The sequence below is a fragment of the Carcharhinus amblyrhynchos genome, unplaced genomic scaffold (assembly GCF_965287045.1).
Source record: "Carcharhinus amblyrhynchos unplaced genomic scaffold, sCarAmb.v2.hapA scaffold_453, whole genome shotgun sequence".
Taxonomy (NCBI): domain Eukaryota; kingdom Metazoa; phylum Chordata; class Chondrichthyes; order Carcharhiniformes; family Carcharhinidae; genus Carcharhinus; species Carcharhinus amblyrhynchos.
Window position 1 is genome coordinate 24,223 of NW_027650193.1, and position 13,295 is coordinate 37,517.

General features: G+C 46.8%; 1 protein-coding gene across 4 annotated transcripts in view; it reads left to right on the plus strand.

The window, feature by feature from the left end:
- Positions 1-48: 48 nt before the first annotated feature.
- Positions 49-13,295, plus strand: part of lig3 (ligase III, DNA, ATP-dependent) — a 60,805-nt gene continuing 47,558 nt past the window's right edge. For 2 of the 4 annotated variants that reach the window (XM_080183868.1, XM_080183869.1), the window contains exon 1: positions 49-141. The gene's annotated coding sequence lies outside the window, so the exon portion shown is untranslated. Of the gene's footprint in view, positions 142-11,523; positions 11,567-13,295 lie in introns of those variants that run through there. The other 2 variants (XM_080183864.1, XM_080183867.1) reach the window with 1 other exon arrangement.

Here is a 13,295-nt window from a genome sequence, read left to right on the forward strand (position 1 = left end):
GTTTAGTTCATGAGATCCTTGTTTTCAAATTGCAAGCATATCTCCAATGTGGTCTGAAATACTTGCAATGTTTAGCTTTCAAATGGATTAGTGGGGCCTATCGCTCTCTGGCTGCTGAACTGTGTGGGGCAGTAGTTTTGTGTAAGTTGTCAAAATGCTCGGAAAGTCACTGTTGATAAATTACTGGCTCTGGTCAAAAGAGCCAATCATAAAAGTTTTGGCTTTCTATCTCATTTTAGTTTGTTTGTTTCCATCTATAACAAGGAATGATGTCTGGTACACAGTGTCTGCTGGGTGAAAATTGGGAAGTATTAGGATGTAACAGACATGTGTTGGATGCAAGATGTTTGTTATATATTATACATTGAGTTCTATAATCATATCATAAAATCTTACAGGGCAGCAAAGTGGTTTGCACTGCTGCCTCACAGCACCTGGGTTCGATTCCTAGCTTGGATCACTGTCTGTACAGAGTCTACATATTCTCCTCGTGCCTGTGTGGGTTTCCTCCCACAGTCCAAAGGATGTGCTGGTTAGGTGCATTGCCATGCTATATTCTCCCTCAGTGTACCCGAACAGGGACCCGAGTGTGGTGATTTTCACAGTAACTTCACTGCAGTGTTAATGTAAGCCTATTTATGATACTATTAAATGAACTTAAACTTACAGCACAGAAGGAACACATTTAGCCCATTTTACCCGTGTCAGTTGTTTGAAAGAGCTATCCAATTATTCCCAATCTCTTTTCCCTAACAGCCCAACTAATTTCTTCCCTTCAAGAAATTTCTGTTGCAGCTCTTTCAGGCACCACATTCCAGATTATAATAACCTGATACATAAAACTATTTCTTCCTCATCGTACCTCCATCTCATTTGCTAATGACCTTATTCTGTGTTGTTACCAATCATTCTGCCGATTGAAACAGTCTCTAATTATTCATTGTTCCTATTAAATCTAATCTTGACTGCTTCTCTAAGGAGAAACCCTCCAGCTTCTCTAATCTCTCCGCAAATCTGAAAACCCTCATCCCTGACACTGTCCGAGGCCTTGACATCTTTCCAAAAGTGTTCCATGGAACTATAGAATCCCTACAGTGCAGAAAGAGACCATCCGGCCCATTGAGTCTGCACCAACTTGCCAAATGAGCATCTCACCCAGACCTTCACCCCCGTTCTATCCCCGTAACCCCACGTATTTACCATGGATAATCCACCTAACCTACACATCTTGGGACACTAAGGAGCAATTTAGCATGGCCAATCCACCTAACCTACACATCTTTGGGTTATGGGAAGAAATCAAAACCCCCAGAGGAAACCCATACAGACACGGGGAGAACATACAGTGGGGGTACCATAGTATAGGCATGGGTCAAGGGTGGAGGAGGAAAAACACATTGTTAAGATGGCGGCGCAGGCTCATTGGGCCGAAGGGCCTGTTTCCCGTGTTGTGTTGTTCTTTGTTCTCTTTGTTCTTTGAACCGAGACCAGAATTGGGTCCCTGGTGTTGTGAGGCAGCAGTGCTAACCACTGGGTCATCGTGCTGCCAATAGTGCCCAGAACTGTACATAATACTCTTTAAGTGGCGCCTATCCAATGATTTGTAAAGTGATGGTATCATTTCCTTAGTTTTTGACTCTGTACATTTATAAAGCCAAGAATACCATGGCTGGGATTTTCAGTAGGAGTTGAGGTCAGGATCCAGTGTGGGAGGGCAATGAAAGTTGGGGTCCCTAAGGTTGCCTCTGATTCCCGACATCTTTAGGATAGGCTTGGATTTTCCAAGGAATGGTGGGAGGGATGGAGCAGGGAAGGTGCCTGTTGCCCATTAATATCTCCCAGATTATTAAGAGGCCTACCCAGAGTTGGATCGAAAAGTAGTTTTCTGGAAGTGCTGAGCGCCACATCTTGAGCCTGAACTCACCTCTGGTCCAAATAGACTATTTACATTTAAAAATCACAATGTGGCATATATCAGAAATGGGGTCGTAATGTTAGATTTGGGCAGCACATTGGCACAGTGGTTAGCACTGCTGCCTCAGTGCCAGGGACCCGGGTTCAATTCCTGACTTGGGTCACTGTCTGTGTGGAGTTTGCACATTCTTCCCTTTATTCTGGGTGGTCCAGTTTCCTCCCACAGTCCAAAGATATGCGGGTTAGGTTGATTGGCAATGCTAAATTGACACGAGTATTTTGGGATTAGCAGGGTAAATATGTGGGGTTACAGGAATAGGCCTTGGGTGGGATTGTGGTTGGTGCAGACACAATGGGCCGAATGGTCTCCTTCTGCACTGTAGTGATTCTATGATTCTACGATTCCCAACCCCATATTGAAAAACTGCCCCATGTGACATTTCGTACAGCCTCATCAGCTTGTCTTGTCACTGGCAAATATTTCTGTACATAAATTCCCAGTGTTGTTCCTTCACCCTCTTTAAACTGTACAAATTAGTTTATATTGTCTCTCCATCATGCCACACATTTCTGTGCTAAACTTCATCTGCCATCTATTTGCCCATTTCACCAGTCTCTGCCCTTCTGAAGTTTGCTCCTATCCTTCTCATTGTTTTCAAGTTCCTACCCAAGACTGGATTATTAACGTGTATCGAAAAAGAGAAAGTTGTGGGACACACCACCCTATATTTCCACCCGGTCTGAAGGACGAGAATTCACTCCAATTCTCTGATTTCTGTCACTTACACGGTTCCATATTGATGCTGTCACTGCTTCTGTAATCCCAAATCATATCGATATTTAAATGATATAATAGCTAGGGAATAGAAGAATCTACCAACTTTGAACAGCCGATGTCAAAGTCGAAAATATTTGTTAGCATACTGGCTTCCACTGTTGTTAAGAAATATCCTTCCATTCTGCTGTAAAGGCGTATAGAATTGGTACTAAAAATTGCAATGAATTAGAAGAGTAACGAAGGTTCCTAAACTGCCTCTCCTCTGCCTGACAAAGGTGAGTGGCGGAAACATAATCAATAAAATCAATAACTGCAAATATGATCAAACTACAACCGCACTCTGTACTGTTTTACATTGATCATGCTCCTCTGTAAATACGCAGTGTAGGTGATTAGCTCTTGTAGCAAATGGAAGTATGACTTTTCTGTGGTTCAGTTGGTAGCATTCATGACTGTTTGCAATCGTATGTACTGTGTAACGTTTCAAGAATCGGGACTAATTCAATGAATAGACCATCTCAACATCACTGTCTAATTGAGGATGGTGAGCAGAGGCCCAGTCAGAGAGCCTGAACACTGTACGGACATCAGCCCCACTGGCAGAGTGGATGCAACTGAGGCAGGTGGAGGAATGAGAGGGCACCTGTGAATGGAGACACCTTCGGAAACCTGGGTCATATCTGAAGAAACAGATAGTCCACAGCCCATAGGGTAATCAGCATGGAGAGGAAAGCACCCCCCCTCACATTCACACACACACACACCCCTCACATCCACACACACACTCACATACACACCCTCTCTCTCACACACCCCTCACTCACACACACCCTTCACATACACACATACACATACCCCTCACATACACACACACACACCCTCTCACACACACCCCTCACATACATATGTACACACACTCTTCTCTCACATACACCCCTCACATACACACACCCCTCACATACACACCCTCTCTCACACACACCCCTCACATACATATGTACACACACTCTTCTCTCACATACACCCCTCACATACACACCCTCTTTCTCACACACCCCTCACTCACACACACCCTTCACATACACACATACACATACCCCTCACATACACACACACACACACACACACACACACACACACCCTCTCTCACACACACCCCTCACATACATATGTACACACACCCCTCACATACACACACCCCTCACATACACACACCCCTCACATACACACACACCCCTCACATACACACACACCCCTCACATACACACACACCCCTCACATACACACACACCCCTCACATACACACACACCCCTCACATACACACACACCCCTCACATACACACACACCCCTCACATACACACACACCCCTCACATACACACACACCCCTCACATACACACACACCCCTCACATACACACACACCCCTCACATACACACACACCCCTCACATACACACACACCCCTCACATACACACACTCCTCTCGCACACACATTCACATACCCCTCATATACACAGACACACACACACCCCTCACATACGCACACACACACACAGTCACACATACACTCATACTTGCCCATCACACACACACATCCACCCCTGGCCTCCATCAAGGAGGTGTTATGGCCAAGACTGCAGTCTGTGGTACATTCATGGTGCCAGTGATGGGAGGACCTGATGGCTGTCCAGCCTGTCTCTGGGAAGCTGCAGCCTCTAAGTTGCTGTAAATTTTCATATCCAACAGGGTTTGACCCCAGGAATATCCCAGCAGTGGTAGCAACTTTGCCCTCAATTAGCTCCTAATTTGCCTGATATGTCAGGTGGCTGACTTGATGCACAGTCTCTGTCTCACTCCTGCCACTGAAACTCAGGACCAAGCTGATTCTACCCTCCGCGCCTTTCAGTCACAATGATGTCTCTGGACATTCTAGGATGTCAGGCCACAACTGAATCAAGCATCATGTAATTCCCTCTGACTAAAATAGTGCAATGCTTTTGATAAATTCTATGTGTTGGAGTGATAATGGATACTTGCTAGTCTGCTAGCAAAGCTATCACTTGAGTGGTGTAATGCCAACCTCATCCAGCATCAGGTATTTAATGAGTTGGGATGATTGCCCTTCCCTTGTTGAAAGATGGGGTGGTTGTTGCTGGAACTTGCTGCCCAGTCTGCATTGGCAGTGCAGTTAAATCAGCACTTTGAAACCTTTTGTCTTTCAGAGATGGCACAGTGGTTAGCACTGCCACCTCACAGTGCCAGGGACCTGGGTTCGATTCCAGCTTCAGGTCACATCTCTGTGGCGTTTGCACTTTCTCCCCATGTCTGCGTGGGTTTCCTCTGGGTGCTCTGTTTTCCTCCCACAGTCCAAAGATGTGCGGTTTAAGTTGATTGGCCGTGCTAAATTGACCCTAGTGTCAGGGGAATTAGAAGGGTAAATATGTGGGGTTATGGGAATAGGGCCTGGGTGATCGGTGCACTCTCAGTGAGCTGACTGGCCTCTTTCTGCACTGTGGTATTCTATGGAACTGGCTAGACTGCCCCTGGAAATGTGCACCTTTTACTTTACTGGAAAAACATATCATCAAAAATTAGTCCTCATCAAATACATGTCTGATTGTCTTTTGAAAGTTCTTACGCAATCCAATTCTGTGCCCTTTTCACCACTGCATTCCAAATCTCCACAACCCTCTGAGATTTCTTCTTCTTTTCCCTTTAGTCCTTCTTGTCAATTATTTTAAATCTATAAACTCTGGTTACTAACGAGGAACTCAGCCAAATGCCAGTTTTCCTGTCACCAATACCCTTTACTGTGCACCAGAGAAAAAGGCGGCGACTGTAGCTTACAGTCAGACAGCCTCCAACTCGGGACCTACAACAACAGCCCGGGTCAGAGTAATAGGTTTAAAAACCCACACAGACCCTTTCCCATTGGGCTTGCTCAATAAGGCAGCTCATACTCCATGAAGCCCATGGGGAGATCTATCGATGATCCCTTGTGACCATCATATCAGAGGAAATAATTTCATCATCCTACCACCCTTCTTGCTATGCCAAAACCCTGTATAATTTTGACTGTGTTATGTCAGCCTTGGCTCAGTTAATCGCACTTCTTCCTTGAGTCACAAGGTGGCGTGTTCCAAGTGCCAGTCCAGGACTTGAGCACAGAAATCTCGGCTGACACTCCAGCGCAGGACTGAGAGACTGCAGCACTGTCAGAGGTGCTGTCTTTTGGACGAGATGTTGAACTGAGGCCTTGTTTGTCCTCTCAGATGGAGGTAGAAGATGCTGTGGCACCATTTCAAAGAAGATCAGGGGGAGGAATCCCTCGCACCCTGGCCAATATTTATTCCTCAATCATCATCAGAAAAGTGGGTTACTTGATCATCGATTACACGACTGTTTGTGGGAGCTTGCTGTGTGCGAATTGGCTTGCTGTGTGCAAATTCCTAAATTACAACAGCGACTACATTTCAGAAGTGATTCATTGTCTGTGATGTGCTTTGAAATTCCTGCTGGCCGTAGGAAGTGTCGTAAATGGGAGAATTCCTTTTTTAAATGTGGAGAATTGGGAAAACAACTTCTCACAACAAGTTTGCCTCAGTCTGGGAAGACTCAAAATTTGAATTTTGCTAATCGGCAGACTGACTGTATTTTTGGCTAAATCAATGGATTGATATTTTTAAGCGCTTCAGACATTAGTCAGCAGTCAACGCAGTTCTGCAGAACATGAGGGATTTGAATCTGCTGAGATTAGTGTGCCTGGGGGGTAATGTGGGTGTCAGCGCTCACTAGTCAAGCCCAGATAGATCGGTAGAATTTGTTCCTTTGACAGAGTAGATTGAGGAGTCTGAACGCGTAATCCAGCAATCACCTCAAATCAAGACCGCATTTATGTAGCACCTTTCATAACCACAGGATGTTACTAAATGTTTGAAACTGAAGCACCTTTCGAAGCACAGTCACTTTTATAGGGTTGCGACTTGCTCGGAGTGGAAATCAGTGCCAGAGTGCCACTGCGTACCTGCTTACCTGCGCCAAGTTTATTCAGTGCCCCTCTCGCCTGAGCTTCCTGACTCAGGCCGGGTGGGAGTCAGAGTGAAGGGGGACATGCGCCTTTCTTCACTGCACCACCTGCCGTAAAGCAGGTACTTTTGAAAGATCGATTGAAAACGACAGGCTGGGGAGAAGGTAAGTGTCTCAGGGAAATGGATAGGTTTTTGGGCAGGTAGGGGGAAGGGGAGGGGTGGTGACAGGTGATTGGAGATCAGGAGTGGGGTGGAGGTGGGGGTCGAGCACCAGGGGATGCAGGAGATCAGAGGTTGGGAAGGTGGGGGTCAAACCTCGGAGGAGTGGTGGGGACTGGGATGTTGGGTTGGCTTGGAAGGTCAGGTCAGGGAGCAGGGGGGGCAGTGGGGCCAAGCGGACATTGGGGGATGTCTGGGGCGTGCGAGTTGGATTGGTTGGGATGTCCAGTCAGGGGTTGGGAGTCAGGTTGGACATTTGGAGGAGGGAGGGGTGTAGGTGGGTCGGATATCAGAGGCTAGGGTCGGACCACAGGTTGTTGTCTTTGTTACAGCTATGTCGGGGGGGTGGGATTCGGGGGCTGGGATGGAAACTGGGGGTGAGGGAGTGGGCAATGGATATCTGGAGGAAGCTTGGGGATTGTGCACAATGGTGGAAGGTCAGATATCCCGGGATATCGGGGATATTGAGTTAGGAGGAGGTTCAGTGGATTGGGATTGGCAATGGGTGGTGGTGGTTTATTTGGGAGTGCGATGACATCTTGGGGAGGGGGTCTAGAGAGTGAGAGTAACGTTTGAGAGGTTGGGGGAGTGAGGTTTGGATCGGGTAGGGGGTGCACTTTGGATATTGCATGGGGGAATGAGCGGTGGGGGTCCTGGGGTCAGTTTGTGGGTCTAGCCAGACCTGGTCAGCTGGGAGAAAGCGGGGTGGAGGGGGTGTTCAGTTGGGTCAGGGGAATGGGTTGGGTCGGGTCTAGCTGGGTTTGGGGTCAGGCTGGGGGTGAGAGTTGGGCTCCTGGATTGGGAGGGTGCTGGTTGGAGGGTGGGGGTGAGGATGGTAGGTGGAGTGTTTTGTGGGTGGAGTGTCGAGGGGTTGGGGTAATGCTATGGTGGGCTGAGAAACGGGGACTTCTATGGGGGGAGGGAGAGTGGTGGGGTGGGTTGTTAGTCAGGTGGTATGAATTGTTAAAAAGCTTCAGGATTTCCTCAATATAGATACATAGGAGCAAATGCCTAATCCTCCTGCTGATCTGGTGAACACATTTAGATTAGAGCAGACATGTGTACTTTAGGACCTGACAGCAGTTTTATTTAAACATTGGGGAGTCCAAATGCAGACACATGGTGGCACAGTGGTTAGCACTGCTTCCTCACAGTGCCAGGGACCTGGGTTCGATTCCTGGCTTGGATCACTGTCTCTGCAGAGTCTACATGTTCTCCCCGTGTCTGCGTGGGTTTCCTCTGGGTCTTCTGGTTTCCTTCCACAATCCAAAAAATGTGCTGATTGGGTGTATTGGCCATGCTAAATTCTCCCTCAGTGTACTTAAACATGCACAGGAATATGGCACCTGGGGAATTTTCACAGTAACTTCATTGCATTGTTAATGTAAAACTACGTATGACTTTAATAAATAAACTTTATAAAGCAGACTGGGTGACCACTTTTCAGTGAATTCAAATTCCACCATTTGCCATGGTGGTATTCAAACTTGGGGCCACAGATCATTAGCTGAGTTACTGGATTAATAATCTAGCGATAATACCTTGAGGCCATTGCCTACCCATTGGAAGGCTGAGTCCAGTGGTGTAGCACACGGATCGGTGCTGGGTCCCTTGCTGTTCATTAGTGATCTAGATATGGATGTAGGAGGCATAATCATTAACTTCATAGATGACACACAAATTGATGGTGTGGTAAATAGTCGGGAAAAGGTCTGAGTTCATGTACCAACTGACTCAAGGGCAGTTTCTTCCCTGCTGCCATCAGACTTTTGAATGGACCTACCTCGTACTAAGTTGATCTTTCTCTACACCCTAGCTATGACTATAACCCTACATTCTGCACCCTCTCCTTTCCTTCTCTATATGTAAAGCGTGCAAGAAACAATACTTTTCACTGCATACAAATACGTGTGACAATAAATCAAATCAGATTGTGAGGAGCAAAGCCTTAGATTACAGGATGGTATAAATAGGCTGGTCAGATGGGCAGAGCAGTGGCAAATGGAATTTAAGTTTGAAAAGTGTGAAGTGTTGAATTTTGGCAGGACTAACAGTAAGGGAATACACAATGAATGGTAGGACATTAGGAAATACAGAAGATCAGAGGGACCTTGGTGTACATGCCCATAGATTGCTGAAGACAATAGGACAGATAGATAAGGTGGTTAAGAAAGCAGATGGATACTTGCCTTTGTTAATCAAGGCATTGAATATAAGGGCAAGGAGGTTATGATAAAGCTGTATAAAATATTGGTTAGACCACAGCTGGAGTACTGTGTGCAGTTCTGGCCACACTACAGGAAGGAAGTGATTGCACTACAGAAGGTACAGGGGAGATTTTCCAGGATGTTGCCTGGGTTGGAGCATTTTAGCTATCAAGAGACACTGGATAGTCTGGAGTTTTCCTCAAACTAGAGAAGGCTGAAGTCGGACCTGATTGAGGTGCATAAAATGAGGGCATAGATAAGATGGATAGGAAGGAACCTTACCCCTTAGCAGAAGGGTCAATAACCAGGGGACATAGACTTAGCTTAAGGGGCAGAAGGTTTATAGATGTGAGGAAAAACCTTTTCATCCAGAGGGTGATGGGAATCTGGAACTCACTGCCTGAAATGGAGGTAGAGGCAGGAATCCTCACAACATTTAATAAGTATTTAGATTTGCACTTGAAAGGCCATGGTATGCAAGACCAGGGCCAAGTACTGGAAAGTAGGATTAGAATAATTTGTGCTCGATGTCTGGCATGAATATGATGGGCCAAAGGGCCTCTTTCCATACTGTAAAAATGTGAGGGTGAGATTTTCTGGCCACGGTCACCCTCCAGACTGGAAAATCCCGCCCAAGATCAATGGACCTTTGCATGGTCCATGTCCCGCCCTCTACAATTCCTGTGGCAGGCAGGGCTGTAAAATTCCACCCTATGATTCCAACACCTCTGCTTGGTCTGCAAGTATAATCTTGGCCTTTTAGGTGCTTGTCATTCCAATTCACCAACTTGCTTTCATATTCACATTTCTGTCCTTCTGGCTGTTCCTATGAAGTTCAATGCAAACAGCTTGAGAAACAGGAGCTCACCTCCCAATTAGACTCTTTGCAGCCTTCAGACTCAGACAACAACATCAGAGCAGACATTTCAGACAAAACATTTTGTATTTTTACCTCGTGCCAATCTGAATAGAATAGAATCCCAACAGTGTAGAATGTGGCCACTCAGTCCATTAAGTCTGCACCGACTCTGCAAAGAACTTCATCCTTCACGTCCTATCTCTGTAATCCTGCACATTTACTATAGCTAATCCACCTAACAAATACACTTTGGACACTAAGAGAAATTTAGGATGGCCAATCCACCTTTGGACTGCGAGAGCACCAGCAGGAAACCCATGCAGACATGGGGAGAAGGTGCAAACTCCAGACAGACCCGTGGTTGGAACTGAATGCTGTGAGGAAGCAGTGCTAACCATTCTGCCAGCTTATCTTCTTCTCATATTTTGCTTTGAGACATTCCTAACTTTTAATTCTGCGATTAACATCTACCATGCACCAGCTGCTTTATTCCTTTACTCCTACCATTACTACTCTCTTTGTCTTTTGCTCCATGACAAACTTGTCATTTAATCTCCCCAGCCCTGTAACCTATCCCTGACCTTCCCTGACCTGGCCAACCTGACGTGGCACCCATTTAAAACCCATCACCTTTCTACCTCTCTCCAGTTCCAATGGCCTTGGAACATTAACTGTGTTTCTCTTCTCACAGATACTTGTGGGGTGGCACGGTGACACAGTGGTTAGCACTGTTGCTTCACAGCACCAGGGACTCGGGTTCAATTCCTGTCTTGGGTCACTGCCTGTGCTGAATTTGCACATCCTCCCCATGTCTGTGTGGGTTTCCTCCCACAGTCTGAAAGACGTGTTGGTTAGGTGCATTGACCAGGCTAAATTCTCCTTCAGTGTATCTGAACAGGGACCTGAGTGTGGCAACTAGGGGATTTTGACAGTAACTTCAGTGCAGTGGGTGGCACAGTGGTTAGCACTGCTGCCTCATAGCGCCAAAGACCTGGGTTCAATTCTGGCTTTGGGGGTTTCTCGTGAAACCCTCATAAGATTTCTTCCAGGTGCTCTGGTTTCCTCTCGCACTCCAAAGACATGCGGGTTAAGTTGATTGGACATGCTAAATTGCCTCTTAATGTCAACAGAATTAACAGGGTACATATGTGGGGTTACAGGGATAGGGCGGGATTGTTGTAGGTGCAGACTGGATGGGCTGAATGGCTGCCTTCTGCACAGTGGGGACTCTATGAGTGTTAATATCGGCCTATTTTTGACTCTAATAAATAAACTTTAAACTTTGCTGCCTGACCAGCGTTGTGTTTTATTTAAAGCTCAGGTGGTTTCCAGTGCAGCCCACTCTGAGGGAGTTGCCTCCAGGCTTTACTGCCTGCACAGTGCTAACAATGGTGTGTGTATATAGACGGTCTATTTGTGTCGGTAGAGCGTCGGCTGCCAGGCGCCTTTAAACAGGCGCCACGTCAGGGCGGCTGCGGCGGAGACAAAGCGGGAGGGCCGGCGATTAAAGGGGAGGTTCCTGGCGGCGGGGACAGCGGGCCGCGGGCAGGCCGGAGCAGGTCAGTCAGTCAGCCGGAGGGAGACAGCGGGGCTGGGGGGAGGAAGGGAGGGGAAATACAGGCCGGCTCGGGGCTAGACACTGATTTACCCGCTCTGGGTGAAGAGCGGCCTTCCCGCCCGCCTGCCTCGTTAACTTTAATCCGGTTTTGTGCCGCTGGGCCTCGAAGCCTGGGCCTCGATTTTGTGGCAGAGGCGGATTCCCCTTCCCCGCCGCAGGTCAGAGAAGCTGATGGAGGTGGAGGAGGGAGGACATTTGGAGAAGCATTTTGACCCCTTACACATGCAGAGTTTATAAACACCAACCAACACAAGCTGTGTATTTTCCTGTTATCAGCATCTTTAAAGTTTATTTATTAACGTCACAAGGTACATTAACACCGCATTGAAGTTACTGTGAAAATCCCCTCGTCACCACACACTCTGGCGCCTGTTCGGGTACACTGAGGGAAAATTTATCACAGCCAGTGCACCGAACCAGCATGTCTTTCAGACTGTGGGAGGAAACCCATGCAGACATGGGGAGAACATGCAGACTCCACACAGACGGACAGTGACCCGTGCCGGGAATTGAACCGGTGTCCCTGGCACTGCAGTGCTAACCACTATGGGGCAACCAGTCTGTGTGCAGTAAGGTGACATTAATAGCACTGTGACAATGACCGGATAGTTTGTTTTATAAAAGAATAGAAAAGATTCCAGCTCATGGAATCTTACAGTGCAGAAGTAGGCCAGTTGGCTTGAACCATAATCCCACACGGACTCTATCCCCATAACCCTAGCTCGTACCTCTGACTTTAAGGGGCATTTTAACATGGCCAATGCACCTAACGTGCTCAGTTTTGGATTGTGGGAGGAAGTAAGGTTTATTTATTAGTCACAAGTAAGGCTTACATTAACATTGCAGTGAAGTTACTGTGAAAGTCCCCTCCTCGCCACACTTCCGCACATGTTTGGGTCAATGCACCTAACCAGTGTGTCTTTCAGAATGTGGGAGGAAACCGGAGCACGTGGAGAAAACCCTTGCAGACATCGGGAGAATGTGCAAATTCCACACAGACAGTGGCCATAGCCGAGTATTGAACTTGGCCCCTGCTGCTGTGAGGCAGTAGTATTAACCACTGTGCCGTACCATTTTGACTGCTGGTGAGAGCTCAAACAGAAAATGTTGATCTGACAGCATTTACGAAGAGAGAATAGAGCCAATGCCATGATCTTATTGAATGGCGGGGCAGGCTCGAAGGGCTAGATGGCCTGCTCCTGCTCCTGTTTCTTATGTTCATTGTTTTGTGTCGGGGTGACCCTTTGTCAGAATGCTCCCCTGCAATTGGAATGGATTTTTTAAAATATATTGTTTTATTAATGGAAGATTGCATCTGTGACCTTGCTCCCCTCAGTGCACGCTGAAGGGCAGGAGCGATAACTACACTGTCCCATAACTTAAGGAACAAACTTAAATCTAATGGTTTGGAATTCAAATTGAATTCATTCTCCCACACGTCCCTCTGCCAGACATAAAGCATCAGGATTTGATGGCTTCTAGACCTAATGAATAATTTTCCTTATTCTTGTGTCTTTGTTAAATTTGTAAGAATCGCCACGTATTGAAGTGCCAACCCAGGTTTTGTGCTCAAGTGTCCAGAGTGGAACTTGAACCCACAGCTTTCTGACTTCCCATTGTAGGAATATGGGGAGAATATTCAGATCCTTCAGCTTGTTCTGCCATTGAAA